This window comes from Rhamphochromis longiceps, linkage group LG13 (assembly GCF_057381845.1).
Source record: "Rhamphochromis longiceps isolate RC_006_pf linkage group LG13, R_longiceps_female_GT1.1, whole genome shotgun sequence".
NCBI lineage: Eukaryota > Metazoa > Chordata > Actinopteri > Cichliformes > Cichlidae > Rhamphochromis > Rhamphochromis longiceps.
In genome coordinates this window covers 18697069-18720094 of record NC_140569.1, presented here as the reverse complement: position 1 = coordinate 18720094, position 23026 = coordinate 18697069, and the positions used below count along the sequence as shown (strand labels likewise).

The 23026-nt window shown below is 43.6% G+C and overlaps 1 protein-coding gene and 1 long non-coding RNA gene across 3 annotated transcripts in view; one reads left to right on the top strand and one right to left on the bottom strand.

The window, feature by feature from the left end:
- The window catches only part of LOC146655668 (A-type potassium channel modulatory protein KCNIP2), a 125905-nt gene that overhangs the window by 17329 nt on the left and 85550 nt on the right, over positions 1–23026 (top strand). The window lies entirely within an intron of this gene.
- The window catches only part of LOC146655670 (uncharacterized), a 38695-nt gene that overhangs the window by 13788 nt on the left and 1881 nt on the right, over positions 1–23026 (bottom strand). Inside the window, exon 2 of the long non-coding RNA XR_014914340.1 lies at positions 13419–14252. This is a non-coding gene — a long non-coding RNA (uncharacterized LOC146655670). The remainder of the gene's footprint in view (positions 1–13418; positions 14253–23026) is intronic.

Here is a 23026-nt window from a genome sequence, read left to right as displayed (position 1 = left end):
GTCCTCTTCCCTGGCGGCAAAAGTGTCCATAAACTCTGCCAAGAGGCTCTGCAACTGCTGCTGCTGTGTCGCACTGAGGTGCACCCCACTTCGCCGCCCAAGCTCCTCTACTGCCGCAACAGTCTCAGGTGACGGGGAGACTGCCGAGCTAGGCGGCGACTCTGGCTGCGGGATGTTGGCCCTGCTTACGTCCACCCCCTGGGTCCTCTTCCGCACCCCTGCCGCCCTCGGCCCCTGGCTGTGGCATGGAGCTGCGGGGCGTAAGGGCTTTGGGGGTGCTGGTGGGGTGGGGGTCTGTCCCTGGCTACCGCGGCCCACTTGAAGCTGCACGGTCTCAGCACCAAGGTGGATGGCAACTCCCGGTACATCGACCCGTGCCCCCCAGTGGGCCAGCAAGTCCAGTACAACAATGCACTCGTCTGTTATGTCGGCAAGCCAGAACTCATGGTTCACACTGTTCGTTCCCACCACCACCTGCAGAGTCTTTTTCCCCGGCATCACAGTCTTTTCTCCTGTGACAGTGTACAACGCTGTGTGAGTAGGGGTCCAGTCTTTTGGCAATGAGCCACCCGTCTCCGGGAGCACCCCCCTTCGCAGCAAGCAGATGGTGGACCCCGTGTCTACCAGGGCCCGGCAAGACCGTCCATCAACTATACAGTCCAGGTACAGTCCACGGGTGGACCCACAGCGGCCCACCACGGGATGAGTGTCATGGAGAGGGTTTAACGATTGGGGTGGGGGTTCCCTCACTGTCCCACCCCGTGGCCGTTTCCCGTCGGTGATGTCACTCGGCTCCGAGGACTAGGTGCGGGACAGTTCCGGGCGAGGTGACCAGGTTCCCCGCACCGATAACAGCAGTCCGTCCGGCGCCTCCGACGTGGAACTGCCTCTGATTGGGCTCGTCTGGCCTCCTCCTCCTCATCCGACTGGGACGCGTTCATCTCTCGCTCGACCATCCTGGCCGATCGTCGGGTCCCTGGCTCGCCCCGCAGCACCTCCTCAGCCCGCTCAGCCTCCCTCAGTGCCTCCTCCAGGTCTCGGGGGGATGACAGCCGGACATGCTGTCGCAGCCTCTCCGGTGTGAGGCCCCTCAGGAAGGCGTGGAGACCCAGCTCCTCTCGTGCCGCTCCTGGGAATGTCGGGTAGCCCCGTCGGGCATAGAGGCGGACGTCCGCAGCAAAGGACCCCAGGCTCTCTCCCTCGCGTCGGCGTCGGCAAGCCAGCTCCTCCCTGCTCTGTTCGGCTGGTGGTCTCTGTCCAAACCGTCTGCCGAGCGCCGTGGTCAAGGCCCGGAGGTCGCGCTGCTCCTCTGGGGGCAGGTCCAGCAGAACCTGGAGCGCTGGGCCCTCCAGTGCAAGCGCCAGGTGGGTGGCAGTCTCTTCTTGACCCCACCCGTTGTGAGTGGCAGCCAACGTGACTTGGGCCAGATACGGCTCCAGCTGCGTCGCCCCAGTGTAGTGCTGTAGCTTAGCAGCCGTCCTGCCAGGAAGCTGTGGTGCGGCCCCAGGAATCCCCTCCCGTCGCAGGGAGAGCAGGGGGTGGCTGTTCCGGGGCGCGCTGTGGCCCTCTGGCCGCCCCAGCTCGGGTCTTCTCCGCTGGGTCTCGGCAGCCATGCTTTCCAGAAGCGAGCTGTTGTCTCGGATTACACGCTCTAATTCGCCTATGGTCGGCTCCATAGTGTCTGCTAGACACTCATGAATCCCACTTCTGACACCAATTGTAACGACTGTGGGTTTGGGGAGCTGACTGGCTAAACTGCTCACTAGCTAAACGGCTAGCGGGGCGCTAGCAGCTATCGCTAAACTTCGCAATGAATGGAGAGCGCTCGTGCCTCGTACACCGCATGACCCCGAGCGTCTCAGCAGCAGACTGGTAATCCCCGAATAATCCAGCAGGAGGCAGTAGTGGTTCACCACAGGTATTTATTCACCATCTTTTTCAACAACAATGTAACACTGCTGACACCGAACCCCTATCACGCTCCCACCACATAGAGTCGCGGTGTCAGCCAACCATGCCAATTCACCCCCCTCCACAGAACACACATCAACTTCACTGTGGCTTACATTAACATAACACTAACACAACATGCAAATCAAACACATATGAACTAGCAGAACGATAGAAAACACAGAGACAACACAATACCCAGAATGCACCTGGCTAACAACCCCAGCCAGGTCATTACAATATGTTCATATGATGTTACATATAAGCATTTCACACTTCTAATCAGTTTTTAGTTATTTGTTATTTCTCTTTAATTGTTTATCTCTTGCCCTGCCTCTCTTACTTGTCTACACTTTGGAAATTGTTGCAATTTTCCTCATCAAATTGTTTGTGAATCTTAACGTGCTTTTAGAATTGTTTTGCAAGACCAGACACCAGTAATTACCGAGCTGCTGTTTGTGTTAGGTTTTCCATTTGAAAGAAAAAAGTTGCAGATCATAATTTGCCCTCATTGCTTTCAGCTTTTTAAAATTGTGCTAAATTTCAGTTGACAAGGAAACAGCAGGTGTTCTTAGGCCGGAAAAATTAAGTGTAACCCAGTGTTAAAAACGGGATTAAAAGTATAAATATTCATACTCTCACGATGGGAATAAATATTGATAAAAACAAAGTTAATTATAATAAATACTGATAAAAAGCATGTAAACATAAGTTTAATTAATATGTACATATGTATATGTAATGTATAAATGGTGTGGGGGCAGGACTTAGTCCTGTAGAGTGTGTTTGTCAGATCCACTGAGCGACCAATCATTGGCTGGTCTGACCCTCCCCCAGTCTGTGCGCTGCTCAGACACCTGTGTGCCTTCATGTGCCAGTCAGATACGCCAGAGACACAGACGGTGAAAGATCAGTTTACCCGTGTGGCGAAGAAGCTAGCTGGATAGAGAAAGTCCTTTTTTCGGCAAGAATAATAAGAGTGATACTGTATTCCAGAGGCCGTGAGCCAACGTGAGCACTGTGAAGCCCCGTGTAGCATTTGTTGCTTTGCATGGTAAGTCCCAGGCAGTACACGTGCGCTAGCATAGCATGCTACTTGCCGCTAGCTCTGATGCTAACTTCCGTTAGCCATTTTGCAATGAAAGTGCCTTTTCTGAGGCTAAAGCAATTAGCACTGAGTCTGCTGCACTTTATACGAGATGTTCTTTAAAGGTTTATGTCACATTACTGTGGTATTGATGTATAATGTATGGTTTTGTGCGATGTTATGTTAGCACATGTTCCCTTTTCTCATGGTGCTAATTATAGTTCTGCACAATTAAGTATTAGCAATGTGAAATTAAGTGCCTTCACCTGCACTTTACTTAGCTGAAACTTGATAAGTCTCAAGCCAATGTGTATTTTTAATGCACTGCTGAGCTATTTTGTATTATTTTAAATGTGTGTTTCCTATGCACTTTTTCCCTTTGAAATGAGAATAATTTGTTGTACAACATAGAATATTTTGAAAGAAATTTAGAAGCACTACAAGCAACCAGTAGTAATAATAAGTTACAGGCATGATAGCTTAAATGTTGAACTACTGTGTTCTGGCCTGGTCCCCAGGTCAGGTTTTTTCCCTTTGCTTATTTGGATTGGATTGGTTTTGAGGACCTGAGAAGAATCGAGGATCCCTTTTCCAGTACTGGATGGCGAGCCCAGCCCAAAGAGCCGGATGAACTGGTAGATTGTAACCCGACTGGTTACAAACACACTGAATGACTAGTGAACATTGAAAGACTGAAATTGACTTTAAAAAAGACACAAAAGACAATATATCTTTAGGTCGACTATTTGTGGGGTTTATTTTATTTTATTTTGTTTTCAAGAAGAGCGCTCTACTTTTGTTAAATGTGCACAACTTTAATAATTGTTAATAAATGCAATTGTGTTTTCTACACCTGTGTACAAGTCCTCTGTTGTTATACACCCTTGGCTCCTACGAATCTAGAACCTGTCTGATCTGGTCCATATTTCCCTTCTGTCCTCGTACTGTGGTTAAAAGTAACTATACTGCCCGGACTACAGGCAAAGAAGGCAAGAAGTAGCACTAACAGGTCTAGTATTGCACCACCAGTGTTACATAAGTAAAAAAGTGGCGAGCCAGCCAGGAGCCTAGAGTGTTGTGTGACAACATTGGAATCCTCTTTGACCTTTGATCAAACGCTCACATACTGTGAAAATGGATTTTGTCGAGAAGTATGCCGTTAAAGTACCAAATGCCATTATTGTTAGCGGTGTTACAGATAGAGATAAAGACAAAGAGGTATTTGAGTTTCTGGAGCAACATGGTACTATTCGTAGAGTACTCGCTGTCGATGATGACTCTTCTGCATTCCACAAAAGTCAGATTGTAGAGTTCGAGTCCGGTGCAGCCGTTGAAATATTAGCACCTAAGCTGCCTTACCTCTTACAGTCTACTGACAATCCAGATGTCAGTTACCACATTCGAGCCTTAACTGACATCTATACTAAGACCGTAGGGGGCAGTGTTACTGAGGCTTACATTAGCAACCTGAAGGGTTTAGCCAAGTTAAGTGGGAAGGATTTCGAAGAAGTGTTGCGGGAGGCCCTATCCACAATAGGGAAGCCCATCGAAGCTGCTGAGACAGCTGAGATAAACCCTGAAAATGATGCTGCTGATCAGACTTGCCCTGTGGTAGGATCCACACAACTTGGAGCCTCACCTTCAGTCTTAACTGAACTGCCTCACCCTCCTGAACCCATTCAGGGCGCATTCCAACGCCCCATGAGACCAAACTTGACACCTCAAATGTTGAGTCCAACTGACCTCAACCCACCAGAGGTTCAGAAAGTAGTAGTCGAGCATGTTGTCAAGAGTGTTGAAAAGACATCACATGCTCACTCTACATTAAGACTCAGAGCTTTCTCTGGCAAGATGCCCAGACCTTACAGCGAAGTGGACTATGAAACATGGCGTTCTCATGTTGACTTGTTGATGGAAGATGCTTCTTTGTCCGAGTTGGAAAAAACTCGTAAGATTCTTGAAAGTCTCCTTGCTCCCGCTTCTGATGTCATCCGTCCTCTTGGGCCAGAAGCCACTCCTGCAGACTATCTTAACCTTCTGGATTCAGCTTTTGGCACCGTTGAAGATGGTGAGGAACTGTTTGTACGCTTCATGAACACCCTCCAAGATCATGGTGAAAAGCCCTCTGCTTATCTGCTTCGTTTGCAGGTGGCAGTCAATCACACCGTGCGCAGAGGTGGGCTTGAACCACATGAAGTAAATAAGCAGCTTCTTAAACAGTTTTACAGAGGCTGCTGGGATGATAACTTGCTAACGGAGTTGCAATTGGAGCTAAAGCATAAGGAGCCACCCACTTATGCAGAGCTATTGCTTCTCCTGCGTACTGCAGAAAACCGACAAGAAGTTAAAAACACGCGAATGAAGAAACACTTTAGCGCCACGAAACCAAAAGCAGTGTCTCATGAACAGACGGTCACTGAAACAAATGCAGATGTTCGTCAAGCACAGTCAGATAGTCTAGAAGAGCTGAAAAAACAAGTTGCCGATCTAAAAAGCCAATTAGCTGCCGTTGTGAAGCCAAAGAAACAAGCAACACTGAAGACGGTTCGAACAAGGAAACCTGAAAATAAAAAACCTGACCATGCCAAACCTGAAAACTCACCTCCACCCAGCCGCCCCAGTACTAGGCCCAAGCCCTGGTATTGCTTCCGCTGTGGGGAAGATGGACATATAGTAGCCACTTGTGAGTCAGAGCCCAATCCTGCCCTTGTAGTTGCAAAACGAAGGGAATTAAGAGTGAGAAGGCAGATATGGGACAGGCAGAATGACCAGCTTTCTTTAAACTAAATTCTGCCTCCGTTGCGGGACAAATGGAGGCTGATGCTTTGTTAACCCGTCCCACCCAGGTTAAACAAAAAGCTTCACCTAAAAAGCGTGCCAGCCTAAAGTCACACACAAGATCAGATTCCTTCGACTTTCCTAAAGGTCTAATTGGTACAAAGAGTACTGCACAAGTGAAAGTTAATGGTCACACAGTGAGTTGTTTGCTAGATACTGGTTCCCAGGTGACTACAGTCCCCGAGTCCTACTATCGTCAGCATTTGTCCTCTCATGAGATTAAGCCATTGTTTGAACTTTTAGAAGTTGAGGGTGCCAACGGTCAGTCTGTGCCTTACTTAGGCTACATTGAACTGCATGTCACTTTCCCAAAGGACTTCCTTGGCATTGAAGCTGAAGTGCCGACACTTGCCTTAGTTGTCCCCGATGTGCGCACAGCTTCTCAGTCCTTAGTGCTAATTGGGACAAACACATTAGATGTACTTTATGAGCTGTACTCTAACACATGCCATGAACTGCAGCTGAACCTGCCATATGGCTATAGGGCAGTTCTAAAAGTTCTTGAGTCACGACACAAACAGTCCAAAGACAGTAGTCTTGGTTTAGTGACGATGCACAACAAAGAGCCACAGTTGATTCCAGCAGGCCAAACTGTTGTTCTAGATGGTGCTGTAGCTGTGTCAGCCGGTAACGGTGAAAAGTCTTTCTTGTTAGAGTATCCACGAATGTCAGCCTTACCTGGTGACATCCTTGTGAAACCTTGTCTCATAGACCTACCTGAACGAGCACCTTACCTTGTTCCAGTTATACTTACCAATGAATCCGAACATGATGTGACAATCCCTCTAAATTGTGTCATCGGAGAAGTCAGTGCATATCAAAGAGTTCTATCTCACGAACACTCAGTGAGAACTCCAAGATCCCGAACTGAGCAGAAGTCAAATGTAACATATAACTTTGACTCTTCCCCTATTAGCGCTGAATGGAAGGAGCGCATAACCAAAAAGCTAAGCCAAATGCCCGAAGTGTTTGCACAGAATGATCTTGACTTTGGAAAGACGGATCAAGTGAAACACACAATCAGATTGTCAGATGAAACACCGTTCAAGCATAGAGCGCGTCCCATACATCCGAACGACCTGGAAGCAGTCCGTAAGCACCTCAAAGAACTGCAAGAAGCTGGCGTGATCAGGGAATCTACCTCTCCTTTCTCTTCACCCATTGTAGTCGTGCGGAAGAAAAATGGTGAAGTCCGCCTCTGTATCGACTACAGAAAGCTTAACGCACAGACTATAAAAGATGCTTACGCTCTCCCCAATTTGGAGGAAATGTTTTCCACCTTGATCGGGTCACAATGGTTCTCTGTCCTGGATTTAAAATCTGGGTACTACCAAATTGAGATGGAGGAGCTGGACAAACCAAAGACGGCGTTCGTATGTCCCATTGGCTTTTGGGAATTTAATAGAATGCCCCAAGGCATTACAAACGCCCCCAGCACATTCCAGCGGCTCATGGAGAAATGTATGGGCGACATGAACCTGCGCGAAGTGATCGTGTTTCTCGATGACATCATTGTATTCTCCAAGACACTTGAAGAACATAAGCTTACAATGACCAGCAGCCGTGGAAACTGCGTCATTATCACACTCTTAAGTGTGCTGATTTTTATGGGCTCAACCATGCATACATCCACACACTGCGCACAATGTGTTGTACATCCACAAAACGGCATGATTTTTATTATGCAAATTGCTCTTGTTTGTTGGTTAGCCTTTATTTTAGTATTTAAGGCAACATCACAAAACATGTTTATTTTAAAACAGAAAATAATGAGGAGATTGATTCATCTGCCAGACTTGTAATTCATTTATGGTTCAGTCAAACAAAAGTAAAAAATAGGACAGCAACCACTTAGTGACTATGATAAATCAGTGGTTGCCTAGTGATCGTGTTTTTTTTTTTTTTTTTTTTTTTTTTTTTGCGCTGTTGGATACCAACTGGATGTAATTGGAGCAACCAACTGGTTGCCCAGAGGCTGGGCGTACAACCCCATCAACATCTTGGTTGATCTCTTTAAATTGCAACTTGGGTGCAAGCTGTCTCCAAACAATCGCAGTCAGACTCACTGCAGTCAGAGAGATTAGCGAATGCTGCGATTGGCAACATGGCAAATTGAGTCAGCCTGTGGCAATGAACACATCTGATATGTGTGTCTTTGCAATAGCGGTTATAGCAGTTATATCATGGTCCTGCAAAAACTATGTTACTATTTGTGGAGGAATTTCTGTATTTGATGAGTTACATATCTAAGAGGTTCTGGCTTGACTCTAAATATAAGTATGTTAATATACATTTCTGTGTATGCAGACAGCAACAGATTTGCCATTTTGGCTGCTTTATTACAGTTCTGTCACCATTTTATTACAAAAAACTGCCTTTAACTGCCAACTTGACCACATTCAATCACAAATGGATAGCAGACTCCTTCAGTCCTATTTTATTGTCTCTTGACTAGGGATGGGTACCGGTGGCCGGTGCCATGATGGCACCGGTTCTGACATAAACGGTAGTAACCAGACCGAAAAGCAGCGCACATTTCGGTGCTTTATTTCGGTGCTTTTTTTTCCTGAGCTGTGATACACTTCTAGCCAATCATTTTACGTTTCCCAGGATAGTAGGTGGGGCCAGGTACGTACGTTCAGTTAGAGCAGAGCTACAGATTAAAAATGTCCAAGGCGAAGCGGTCAAAAGTCTGGCTGTACTTCACAGCAAAATATGCAAACTCAGCAGCCTGCAACAAGTGCTTTAAGCTGATACTGTGATACTGTCAAAGGAGGTAACACCTTGAATCTCATGAAACACCTGGCGACGCATAGCGTTTTTTTAAAAAGCCAAGAAATGCGCCGTATTTGATAGCTTGCTGCGAGACCTCACACTGTGCACGTTGGGTGGGTTGCCAGTTATCGGACCCGGAGCAACATCCCCCAAAAACCCGAAGAATAGAGTCCTGGCCCCTAGCCCTGCCAGTGTAGCAGAAATGATGAGGATGATGATGGCAGCAGCCGTTCTTCTCTGCGTGAGTCGCTTAATGTTGTTCGAGTGTAATTTACGTTGAGTAGGCTAACCACGTTATTACATTAATGCATGTAAGGGGAACTAGCAAACATCATCATAGCTACATGCGGCTGTCTTCTTGTTTGATGGCAGATACTCCCTTCACCCTGGACAAAAAGGCTAAAATGACCAAAGAAAAAGTGGGAAACAGCTGAACATGAGAGGTTTTTGGACAAAGTTTTTTTTTTTTTTTTTTTTCCATTGTTTAAGCACTGCTTCCAGCCAAGAGTGATACCATATATGCCCCATAGCTGCAGAAAAGGCTAACATTGTTATCTTTTTACAAAAAACAAAACAGCTGAACATGAGAGGTTTTTGGACAAAGTTTGTGTTCTCCATTCTTTAAGCACCGGTTCGAGCACCGTTTAAGCACCGGCACGGTTTCAAAAGTACCGATTTGGCACCGGTATCGGATAAAACCTAAACGATACCCATCCCTACTCTTGACACACCAAAGCTGTTTTGAGGACAACAACTGACTGCGAGTGGTTGCAGACCCGGTCCCCATCTGAGAAACAACCATCAAAAGGCAACAAGATTGCCAGTTTATTGCACGTAGTTGCAGTAACTTTGGTCTCCAACTGGTGTTTTTCCTTGTGCAACTGTAATTTCTCACAATTCATTTAAAGAAAAATGATAGGATCTTAAAATGTATGCATTTTATTTATGTAAAAAAAAATATTTTATGATCAGATGTTAGTATCAATTATTGCACTATAGCTTGAAAAATTAGTAAGTAGATAAAATTATGAGCCATTTTCATCATTATAATGATTATCATATGATAATGATACACTAAACTGTGTAAATAACTTGATGTGGTCTTTTAAAAAAAGCTTATTCAGTTTTCGTCTCAGTGGTTGTTAATTTGTACTTTGTGGGCTTATTATACTAAAAATTTCAGAGCTCTGAGTAAAGGAGATCAAAGATTCCCGGTCTCCTACAAGTGAGAGAAAGTGCCCACACGCGCACTCGAGAGACACCGATCTTGTGATCTTCGTATAAAATCTCAAAACGGGAACAAGTTGCCCGGCCTCAGATCATTTTGTATCTGATGCACACTCATTTCTATCAAGGATCCTAGAAAAAAAGACTTAGGTGTAATCAGATTTGATCAGGGCAAACACACATCGCCACACTCATGGGCAGAAGCAATTTAATAAGCTCAGAAACGACCCTGTAGGTCAATTCTTCGAGGAAAATGAAATAACTTCAAACCTGGAAGGCACTCGCATCATCTGGTCTTGTACTGTATCTGCTTCAATAGGCAGAAAATCAAATAAAAGTTTTATAGATTAATGCGGCATCCATTTAAGGAGTAGAATGAGGTTCCAGCTGTCAGTCAATTGAGGTGCAGCAGACACAACACGCACACAGAAACACAAACCCACATTGGAGGCGAGACTGATGCCTGCTGATCTGTTGATTCAGAACTATAATGCCACAGCTGCTCTCTGTCATCATCTCCAAGCAGCTGGAAAGATGCTCTATCACTGTTCTCCTACCTCTTAGTCTGGCTTTGTATGAGTATAACGCTTATGGGAAATATTTTTAGCTTCCCTCACCTTTTGTCCTTGAATGAAGTGCCAAATCTCAAATAATGAGGTGGGCCTGGTTGTTGCATAAAATGTAATTGACATTCCTAATGAACTGTTTTGTGTTTGTCTTTTTTTCTTGAAGCTTAATGATACAGCGAAGGAGGATTTAAATCCAGTATGCGACAGATTATATCACCCTGTTCAAATATTTTAATATACCAGTCCCAGCCCCGGTACTAGTCTAAATTATATTGGTAACAATGTCAGTTATTTTCTCTTAACTGCTCCAAACCTAACTCAGTTCCATTGCAGAAGCCTTAGAAAAGAGTCAATGTTGGAGTTAACAACCTAAAAATAGAAATGATTTGTTAGGTTTTACAAGGCATTTGTTTCTAACTTTCCAACACTTCCAGCAGCTCCTTAAAAAATTACTGTCAAACTCTCATTTGAGCTAAGTTCTGCTTATTTTGCATCATGCAGCTTGACAGTGGATAATGAGGTGCACTATACACCAATTGTTTTTGCTTCAGTTTGGGGATTTGGAGACAACTGATTATGTCTTGATGAACCACCACTGTTGGTAAAGTGGGTCAAAATGTATTTGGGCAGCTGCTAATATACTAGCTTTGTTACCCAAATATAGGCCATGGGTGGGAGGTAGAGAAGTAAATGGAGGTCTCTGGGTTTTAGGGGGAGTGTGTTTTGGGGAAAATATGGGGAGCTGTCAAAATGCTTCCAACCTTAGTACTGCTACTAGTCCTGCTGCTCTCCTCTTGAAGGAATGTTTTCTATGAAATCTCTATGGGAACTTTACATTAAGGATGAATCACGTTGACATGTGCAGCCACTATAAGCCTCGTTGCCGACTGCATGCATTGTACATTTGGGTTGTTTTGTATATTTGTGCATTTGAGTCAGTGACAGACACTCTGTTCCACCTGCGAGGGGAAACTATGCGTCTTCCTCTTATTCAGTTCTCCATCTTTCGTGTTTTAAGTGAGACAGTGACAGAGACAAACACACAGCAGAGCTTGTGACAGATTTTGAGTACAGTATGTGTGGTATGCCTTCAGCAGAGACAGAGAGGAAACAAAAAAACAGACAGGTGTGTGTTCCACTTTCCCGAGTCTGTTTCTCCTGCTTCACGCTATAGCAGCAGAGATGAATTTGTCCCACTATGTTTCAGTAGCTTCTTAAACAAGCTTCTGCTCCCCCATTCACTTAGCTTTGAGTTTGATAGGCAGACTAAAGATAGAATGGAACAATGAGTACCGCACTACCGCTCTGCTCTAATAAGCAATGATTGGTACTTCGTTGCCTTTTTAATGGCTCAAACTTTAAAATGACGAGTTTATACGCTTTGCTCTTACTGCTCATTACTGATTATGCACGATGCCATTTTCTTTCCATAATGAAGAGAATTGCTTATCATTAGGCATCCTGTATTTATTACACCTTAGTTCATAGCTAATTTACCACAATAATTTGTGACATTTTCATGCAATTAAAAATGTTTTCTTTTAATGTCTTGTGTAGACTATAGAATCTGGTATCTTTGGGCAGCCAGTATGATCAGCTAAAAATCGCCATGCCTGATAAGACATGATTGGGCACAATTTCAAAGCTATCACTGGAAATTCAAAAAACACCTTTGTAATGAAAAGCAGTATCTCATGGCATTTTTAATGTGTGGGTGTGTGCAGAGAGGAGGAAAGTGATGAAAGGCTTCGGCAGCTGCTCTTACTACCCTGATGGTGCGTGCGATAAGAAGAAAGTATGACGTTTAGAAGAGAAAGACACATTAAGAGGACTTGATGAATACTGTAATGGTCGTTGTTCTCTTGTGGTTCCAAAATAAAATGATGCATCTTTAAGAATTTGATAAGCCTCTGAAATGCAGATAACAACAGTTATCTCCCATTTGTTAGTCAAAGCGCAGTAGGAAATCCTCCTCCCCTCTGCTTCCCATCTCCTTCAGCATCCCTCTCCCCTCTGCTGAATTTGCAACCTGCATTGTGGCAGGAATGATAGGGAAGCTATGACAATAATCCCCTCGCCTCTGCTCTCATCCTCACCTCCTCTATCATCCTCCTCTCCCTCCAGCCTGCACGACTAAGAATGTTTTCTGTCACAAGGAGACAGCTGCTGTGTCGGAGTGTCAAAGTATAGGTTTCCACTCAACTCGCTCAAGTGGGAGCGCTTTTCCCATTGTATTATAGATGTTAGATATGCTCTGGTGCAGACAGAGATTTTGTGTTCACATAAATGCATAAAGACATAACCAAGCGTAGTTTTGCAGGTTATGTTTTCAGCCTCTGTTTCAACATCATCTTCTTTTGTTGACTTTGCTACCTATGTGTTTACCTGCAACATCCTGAAAACACACACAGACATCACTGAAGCCATCTGATTTAGAATGCATGCACATTCGTCATAGACTGACGTGCAAATTGTGTGAGATGAATGAAGCCTTAACATGGGTGAAAATTTCTATCAGACTGCCAAACTGAACTTCAGATGAACTTTGTGCATTGCACTTTCTCCATCTCCCTCCGTACCTGTTTTTCTTTCTTTCTTTTTTCTTTTTTCCGGGACACGTCGTTCGTTATACGCAATCGAGCCACTTCTTGTTATCGACTTCTTTTATGTGTGAGTCATACTTGAATTGTTCGACAAATGGGGGGATTTTTCTTGCCAGATTTTGTTTTCTGTCTTTTTTCCTGTGTCTTTCTGATCTTGTTGAAGTTCGGCCTTTTGAGTGTCGCTCTTTGAAAAAGTTATAGACAGATGGGAAATACAACTGTGTAATGGCACTGGCTAATGGCCCAATATGAAAGAACGATTTCAAACACCCGCCCACATGAACACATACACACAGACATGTAGACATTCTTGTGTAGATCTTACAAAACTGTGACATTTCTCTGCTGTACACCTCGCTCTCTCCTCACCTCCTCTTCTCTTCGCTCATCTTCTTCTCCTCTGTTCCTATTCAGCTGTGTCCTGATGGGGCAGCCTGTTTGTCTTATCGCCCTTTGCCAGCTGTGGTTTGGATTGGGGATCTAGGGGTCTCTTCTTCCCTCTAGCTTTCCCAGCACTAAAAGACAGGGGGACAGTGATTTGGCATGCTTCACATACCCTCATAAACAATTAAACCACGCTTTCAGGCGCACAATGACACACACAAACTGTCAGATAGTAAGCAAACACACACATCCATGGAGCTCATCCAGATTTCATGGCTACAAGTTGTGTGGACATTATGGGGAAAAAATACTAATGAGGAAATATTGTCCACCTGATTTCAGCTGGTCTTTCCCCGTTAAATTGTCATTAGATGTTCTCTTTGCTATATTTTGCAATGCCACCTGCCTGTGGCTGTTAATGATTACAGCCAGCCTCTATTCCCCCATTCTCCTCACTCACTTAAACATCTTAATGAACCACCTGTACTGTGTGTGTGTGTGTGTGTGTGTGTGAGAGGTACCATAGCTGCTGGAGGGTTGCCCCCTGTATGAGCCAATTATCTTTACTTACTTCTTTCCTAACAACTTCTTTGAAATCAACACAGAGGAGGTGGAACAGAGATAACTCTGGCAGCAACAAGTAGCACATATGCCAGAGTGTTTGTGCAAGAGATCAGAAGCTCGAGCCAATCACTGAGATGATTTTGGCAAAGAAGAAAAAAATCATTGTGCCAACTTGCCCTCCATTCAGGACTTCAGCCGTCACGCCCTGGACACAACCTGTTCCAGCTCCTCCCATCTGGTAGGCACTACAGAGCTCTGTACACCAAAAAAAACCAGACATCTGTACAGTGTCTTTCCATCACTTATTTATTCCATAATTTACTCCAACAGTTTTGCTCTCTGTACCATTGTACCAGTGCACATATAAACACGCTGTACATGTTGCTTTTGTCTGTTTTTAGAGTAAGTAGAGAACAAAGACAAAAGCACAGTCTGGATCCTTTTATGTTTTTGGCTGTAGCTCAGGGGTAGAGCAGGTCATCTACTAATCGAAAGGTTGGCGGTTTTGATAGTTAGCTGTCTGTAGCTTATCCAGCAGCAATAAAAAAAAAAAAAAAGAAAATGATAAACCATAGCAGATTTCCTGCTAAGCCTGCCATAATTGACATGATTAGACAGTCTCTTTCCCTGTCTATGTTGCAACTGTTGCTCAGCCGTAGTTGCATTAATGAGTAGCTGAGAGCTTATCACATTGTAACACCTTAAAGGAACTTAATCAGAGACAGATGAGTATAAATGTAAGTCAGTCACTCAGTCAAAACCAGCATAATATCTATATTGATATTGCCTCATGTGACTGTATTTAAAGGAGGGGAGCTCATAACGATGCTGCAGATCAGCATGATACTTTTCAGGGTTAACAAACAGTTTTTAAATATAAAGCTTTGATAAAACCAAAGTAAAGTATCTATCCATCACAGAATGCATCTGGGGGGAAAAGATAAGCATCTAGCAATCTACAAACTGAGATATTTTAGGCTTATTTTTTGCCACTAGGGGGCAGCCCATGAAACTCTTAAATAAGATGAAATGGTAAATGTCACTCTTTTAGTTTTATTTTAATTTTCTTTCACTTTAACTTCTTTTCTAAAAGTATCTTGTCCAAATAGCCTTTGGCTCATGGACGACTGGAGTTCCAGCCCTACGATTAGTGATAACCCGCTGCACCATTTGAACCATGCTGCCCCCGAGTGACCAGATATTGCCTAAAGCAACTTTACCACTCTGTTGGATTGTGTTCAGTAGGATGTAACAGATTGATTAGAAAAAGCAACTTTTCACCGACGCAGGTTAGTAATTGGACTGTCTTTCAAGATTTTCCTCAGACACGCTTCCCCAGCCCTCCCTAATTAAACCCACACAATCCTCTGACAGTTTCTTATCACTTCCGCTGTACTCTGGCCTTTTCTAATAAAAGTGAAGTCTTAACAGGTAGTGGTGGCAGTGTAGGGGACAAAAATGCCTTTATTTATGCTGCTCTTCACGTCGCTTTCTAATTATCTGAATACCAGGGGCAGCGGTTCCTATCCACAGGAGTCTCTGTTTAATAAACATAATTCATTCCCTTTGTTTCTTTCTACTACTACATGTGGCCACTGTGTTTGCCCTGTTTTTGTCAAACTGTGGCCCAGCTTGTTGTTGTCATTTTAAAACCTACTGGGATGTGTATTAGTATTTATTTTTTCGTTGTATTCTTGGACATCAAGTACCTGTCTTTCGTTTTACTGGAATTTTTATTTGACATGAATACTTTTCTCAGTAATTGCTTTTTGTATTCAGAGAGACATTTCATGCACACATAGTCCAATGGCTGGCCAAAATCCAGCAGTATTTAATACTTTGACTTGCTGACACGTCACACAATCTAATTCCATCTCTTGGACTTTTTCATTGCTCCACAACAAATATTAGTCATAGGATGCTATCAGACATACTGTGTGTATTTGTGGTCTCTCCATGCTGACGGTATTGCCAGGATTTTAATGTCTCTGAGGTCTTTCTAAGATAAAGGTCATTCCAACAATTAACCTTGTGTGATGAGTGAGGGAGCAATGCAAACAACAGCAATGCAGTCCCTCAGTAACAGGTACACTTAGAGTTGCTCAACAAACAGAGGATCACATCCAATCAAGAGTGGAAATCCCCCCCCCCCCCCCCCCCCCCCCCTCTACTCATAGGCCTATTCTGGTCCTACAGCGGGGATCTCATTCCAGTTACTGTAGATGTGTGTGGAAAAACTGCAAAGGGAGGCGTCCAGGAGGCTGTGAAAGAGCAGGAACTCTACTCAGAGATCCATTCAGATATCTGAGGTCGTCACCCTATCTCTAAAGCTGAGCACCGCCATCCTATAGAGCAGCGGTCCCCAACCTTTTATGCACCGCGGACCGGTTTATGTCTGACAATATTTTCACCGACCTTTAAGGTGTCGCAAATAAATACAAAAAAATAAAACCAGTACCGCTAAAAAGAAAATTTATTCATAACACATGGGGAAAGACCCAGGGAAACCAAGTTGATGATAAAAATGATTAAAAAAATTAAGATAAAAACTGATAAAAACCCTGAAAACCATAAATCGAGCCTCAACTGTCACGGGCCGAGAGATGATGGTTGAATTATGGATCAGTTGATATACTAAATACAAACCTTTGTTGTGCCTCAGCACACCATTCAACTCAACAGTGCAGCATAATGCCCACATTACTGCAGTGGAAGCACCAGTAAGTCTCCCTCAACCCAAAGGGAGCCATCCATCATTTCGCAATGGAGAATGATGGGCTGTAAACCTGCGGCCAGACCCCAGTCCAATCAGATGCATCTGAACAACCCATATCTCTACTTTGCAACACATGAGTTGCTGGACACCACAGGACACCTCCAATAATCATGCTCCAATAGAGCTGTTTTTATGGCACATAAAGGAACGACACAATATCAGGCTGATGGTTTTAGGTTGGATTCTTATGCTAGTATCATTGGCTTGAATTTTAACTGTCCAATAGGTTGTAGAGTCAGTAGCTAGATGATCATATTCTTAACATGCATCCGAATAGCTGATTCAATCCATGCGAAAGCCAGCAGAACGGAACAGATGTGCCTCCTTCAAGCTCTCTAAAGGACAGTGCAGTCACAGCCACAGCAGTTCACTTTGTTATTGAACACCTGCTGGGCTGTTACAGCGATCTGGCATGCAGTTCTCTGGGGTATGTAGGAGCTGAAATCTGTCAGGGGTTATTTATTTATTTAAGGAGAAAATCTGATGTGAAAATGAAGACACTTGGAGGAAATTATACTGAAACTAAAAAAAAGAAGAATCTATCTATAGATTTAGCTGTTTCTTTTTTTGCCACAACAATAAAAGTGACCATATTTGGATGAGAAGGTGAAGTGCTTAGTTATCAGGAAATACTACCAACTTTGGTTAGCAACTACACTGTCTGGGTGCATTACTCAGTCTCATTTATCTGCTAATTAATGCTGGATGGATAGATGGATGGATGGACGTCTTTAGTGGGCTGTATTATAAAGCAGGCCATATTAATATTATAACTATTTGTCAGATAATTTCATTTAAGAGCCTCAATAGCACAGGCACAGTGTAAAGGTCCAGTTCAATGACTTAAATAGAGGGGGTAGAACCAAACAGACACCAGCTGTTTACAGATGCCTCTCAACTATCAAACAAAGCAGCCAAACCACTAACTTAAGCCTTAGCAAAATCCGGCGATATGGGGTTGATTAAATCAACCCTGTATAGCTGTTATAAATGGGGAAATATCCCACAGAGACAAAGCCATTTTTCTACCAGGCTATAAATAGACTTTTTATTGCTGTTAAGTTGGGCATTTTAACATTGAAGAGATTGAAACAAAATACATCTTTATTCTGGATCTCTATCTTTGCCCGTGCTTTCGTCTCAATGATCTGTTCCCATGTGTCTCTCCTTGCGTTCTGTGTTTCCCCAGTCTGTTACGTGTGCGTGTTTCTATGTTCTGTCGTCAAGCTTGTGTTGTTATGTCTACGTTCCAGTGTGTTTCCTGTTTTATTTTGAAAGTCTTGTATAGCCAGGGTGTTGTTAAAGCTGAGTGTCTGCCAACCCCAGCCAAGCAGCTAGAGTCTGATCTTCAATGCACAGCAAAAGCAGTGATGAGCAGTTGCTTCCATTTCTATCTGTATATATTTTTCGTAGACTCAATTTGGTGATCTCTTAGAAATCTCTTTGGGCAGGTTTTCATCATTGCTTTGTGTTGCTGGCTTTGTGCTCATAATTAAACTGTAAAAGCAAGATTGTATGTGTGTGTTTATTAGGATAGGTATGTGTCAGCATGTTGGACTGTAGCCTGTAGTTTATATTAAGTGGTAATTATGTGACAGTGTCTTTCAGGCCATGTTGTGAATAATGCAAAAGTAAATTAATGAGTAGTGTAGCAAATTACTCTCTCTGGGGAGTAATTTAGTAATGTACTTTTAAGAAAAGTGATGAGTCATGTGTAATACATTCCCTTTTTTGCAACACTCCTAACACTGGTTATATAAAAACTTTCATTTTCTTTTCTATTGTCTCTTGTACAATATTTATGTGAAACTGGAGAATGATCCAGTGGAAATAAATATTTGATGGAACTTGAATGGTTATTTAAAAAAAAATGTAGTTGAAGACGTTTTAGTATTTGTAGGTCACATCAGTGTTGTGACTTACTGTTCACGAGCATGATGTATAACTCTTGTTTTATTTAACTTGCCCTATTATTTAATTTTATTTTGTTTGACAACACAATATATTGTAGATTTCTGAATGTGCTGTCTCAGCGTAATTTCATTGTTGCTCCGATTTAAGAGCTTACAAATCTTCCTGTATAAATAACTTAAGATTCAAACACAGAATTTATACAAACCAAACAAACCTTTTATTTCCGCAAGCAAAAATCCAGTAGGCAGTAAAGTCCAGAAACCAGAATAGAGACACACAAGGGAAGACCAGTTGGAGCAAACATGATGGCAAAAAAAATGAGGGAATACAAAGGCTATAAAAACACACACAAGGTAATCGGAGCGATAGTAAACACCAGGGACATACAGTGGGGCAAAAAAGTATTTAGTCAGCCACCGATTGTGCAAGTTCCCCCACCTAAAATGATGACAGAGGTCAGTAATTTGCACCAGAGGTACACTTCAACTGTGAGAGACAGAATGTGAAAAAAAAATCCATGAATCCACATGGTAGGATTTGTAAAGAATTTATTTATCAGTCGTCCTGTCCCCTTGGCAGAAAAACAGCCCCATAGCATGATGTTTCCACCCCCATGCTTCACAGTAGGTATGGTGTTCTTGGGATGCAACTCAGTATTCTTCTTCCTCCAAACACGACGAGTTGAGTTTATACCAAAAAGTTCTACTTTGGTTTCATCTGACCACATGACATTCTCCCAATCCTCTGCTGTATCATCCATGTGCTCTCTGGCAAACTTCAGACGGGCCTGGACATGCACTGGCTTCAGCAGCGGAACACGTCTGGCACTGCGGGATTTGATTCCCTGCCGTTGTAGTGTGTTACTGATGGTGACCTTTGTTACTTTGGTCCGAGCTCTCTGCAGGTCATTCACCAGGTCCCCCCGTGTGGTTCTGGGATCTTTGCTCACCGTTCTCATGATCATTTTGACCCCACGGGATGAGATCTTGCGTGGAGCCCCAGATCGAGGGAGATTATCAGTGGTCTTGTATGTCTTCCATTTTCTGATGATTGCTCCCACAGTTGATTTTTTTCACACCAAGCTGCTTGCCTATTGTAGATTCACTCTTCCCAGTCTGGTGCAGGTCTACAATACTTTTCCTGGTGTCCTTCGAAAGCTCTTTGGTCTTGGCCATGGCGGAGTTTGGAGTCTGACTGTTTGAGGCTGTGGACAGGTGTCTTTTATAAAGATGATGAGTTCAAACAGGTGCCATTCATACAGGTAACGAGTGGGGGACAGAAAAGCTTCTTACAGAAGACGTTACAGGTCTGTGAGAGCCAGAGATTTTCCTTGTTTGAGGTGACCAAATACTTATTTTCCACCCTAATTCACGAATAAATTCTTTACAAATCCTACCATGTGAATTCATGGATTTTTTTTTTCACATTCTGTCTCTCACAGTTGAAGTGTACCTCTGGTGCAAATTACTGACCTCTGTCATCATTTTAAGTGGGGGAACTTGCACAATCGGTGGCTGACTAAATACTTTTTTGCCCCACTGTAACTGGAACTAACTGGAGAAAACAAAACGGGGGAAGCAAAACTAAATGCAAGAGACTTACAAAAATAAAACTGAAAGAAACTATAACACAGTGAGAACATCAACATGACAAGAGGGGAGGCAAGAACAAGCTGAATTGAAATATGAATAACCATAAACAGAAACCAGCTAGTACGCAAGAACAGAAGACTCTTGCAGCAAGCCGATAGTCCTACTCTGGCTGAGGACCTAAACCTCTTTTATGCCCGCTTTGATAGGGAGAACACCGACCCTGTCCTGTCCCCTCTCCCCTCAACCGACCCTGCTCCGGTCCTGAGCACTCATGAGCTGAGGCGTGTGTTCCGGAGCATTAACACCAGGAAGGCGGCCGGGCCGGATGGAGTGCTGGGCCGGGTGCTAAAAGACTGTGCTGCGGACCTGGCGGACGTCTTCACCTCTATATATAACACCTCGCTGTCCTGTTCACTGGTACCATCCTGTTTCAAAGCAGCAACCATCGTTCCCATCCCAAAACAGTCAAATGTCACATGTCTGAACGATTTCAGACCTGTGGCACTCACCCCCATTCCCGCCAAATGCCTGGAGAGACTGGTCATTAAACACATCAGAGCTGCTTTTCCACCATCTCTGGACCCGCACCAGTTTGCATACAGGGAGAACCGGTCAACTGAGGATGCGATCGCCATAGTGCTGCACACATTATTGAAGCACTTGGAACACAGGAACACCTATGCACGGCTCCTCTTTGTAGACTACAGCTCGGCTTTTAATACCATCCGGCCATATAAACTCCGTCCCAAACTCCACCAACTGGGACTCAACTCCTCTCTGTGCAACTGGATTGTGGACTTCCTCACTAACCGCAGACAGAGTGTCAGAGTGGGTAAGAACACCTCTTCCACCCTTGTGGTCAACACCGGTGCCCCTCAGGGGTGTGTTCTGAGCCCTCTGCTATACACTCTCTTCACCCATGACTGTATTTCCTCCTGCGCGTCCAATCTCATTGTTAAGTTTGCCGATGACACCACAGTGCTCGGACTTATATCCAACAACGATGAGACAAACTACAGGACAGAGGTGCAACAACTAGAGTCATGGTGCCACGACAATAACTTGGTCTTAAACACCAAAAAGACCAAGGAGATCATTGTAGATTTCCGGAGGAAGGGTCATAACAACCATCTGCCTCTCTTCATTGGCAGTGAGGCGGTGGAGAGGGTGAGCAGTTTTAAATTCTTGGGGGTAACTGTGACCGAGGACCTGTCCTGGGGCAACCATATCACCTTAGTTGCACGGAAGGCCCAACAGCGCCTCTACTACCTGAGGAGACTACGGAGCGCACACATTCCCAGACCTCTGATGTTGAACTTCTATAACTGTGCCATCAGCAGCGTCCTGACGCATGGATTTCTAGTGTGGTTCCCCAGCTGCACCAAGGCCGACCAGCAAGCACTCCAGCGGGTGGTGAAAGAAGCTGGCAGAATTATTGGAACAATTCTGCCAGAGATTAGTAATATCTTCCCCACTCGCTGTCTGAGGAGGGTGCACAGTATCCTGCGGGACCAACATCACCCTGCGCGCCACCTTTTCCACCTGCTGCCCTCAGGGAGAAGGTACAGGTCTATACAGGCCAGAACATCCAGACTGGCCAACAGCCTGTATCCACAGGCTGTGAGGTTCCTGAATTCTGCCCCCCTCCCCTCTCTGCCCCCCTCTCACGGACAATAACCATATCCAACTTCTTAATAGCACTGAACTGGTTTGCATTGGTGCATTATATCTTTATTCTCTCCCCCCCCCCCCCCCCTCTTTCTTAACTAGACAACCATCATATCTCACAGTACAATAATATTGAACGGGTTGCATTGTTGCATTTTGTCATGTTTCTCAGGTCTTTGTCTGAATGTCCTATGAACATTACCTGTCTTGTTCTCATGTTGTTGCTAAGGATTGTCTCATTGCACTGAAGTCACACTGGGTTAAATATTTACACTTGGGTTTTAAGGGGTATTTGTTTTTGTTTTTTACGGGTTGTACGGAAGCCCCAAACGCAATTTCATTGTTCTTTGACAATGACAATAAATAAATACTTGACTTGACTTGAAAAACTCTCTATAAAACATAAAATAGCTAAATTCATAATGGAAAGAACTAAATCAAAGCAATAACTCTAAACAAGGCAAACATGACACAGAAACCAAACAGTATCAGTAAATCTCTTTATAAAACTGGTACAGGTAAGATTATATGTTGAAGATTTAAATTATAATTTAAATTAGACATAGTAAAAATCCCAGCATTTTATTACTAATTCATTAACATCCCCCCACCACCCCTAAAACTGTGAACAAAGCATGCATGGTTTTACAAACATTTCAAAGGCTTTCAGCTTTACAAAAAGTGCTGTTGGTATTTTGCTTGTAGTTTTATTATTAAATAGACAGTTTTTCAGTTTGTTTTTTTCTTGTTCAGTGATGTGCATTCAATTTAGGCTCAGTGTCTGAAGTAGAAATGTGAAGGACAGCGGACAGGTGTTTATCACTTTTGGGTTATTTTAGCATTATAATGTGATTTTTTTTTTTTTTTTTTTTTTTTTTTTTTTTTTTTTTTTTTTTTTTTTTAGGTTATGTAATATAAAAAACGACATTTTACCCATAAATATACATAGATTGATGGTCATAAAGTAATACCCCACCATGCACCCTCGCCAAATATTAATATAGTGGCTTGGAAGGCCATCCCCTTCCAACTAATTGCTTTTACATATGTGGCTAGAGACCGGCCACATGTTTAGTACA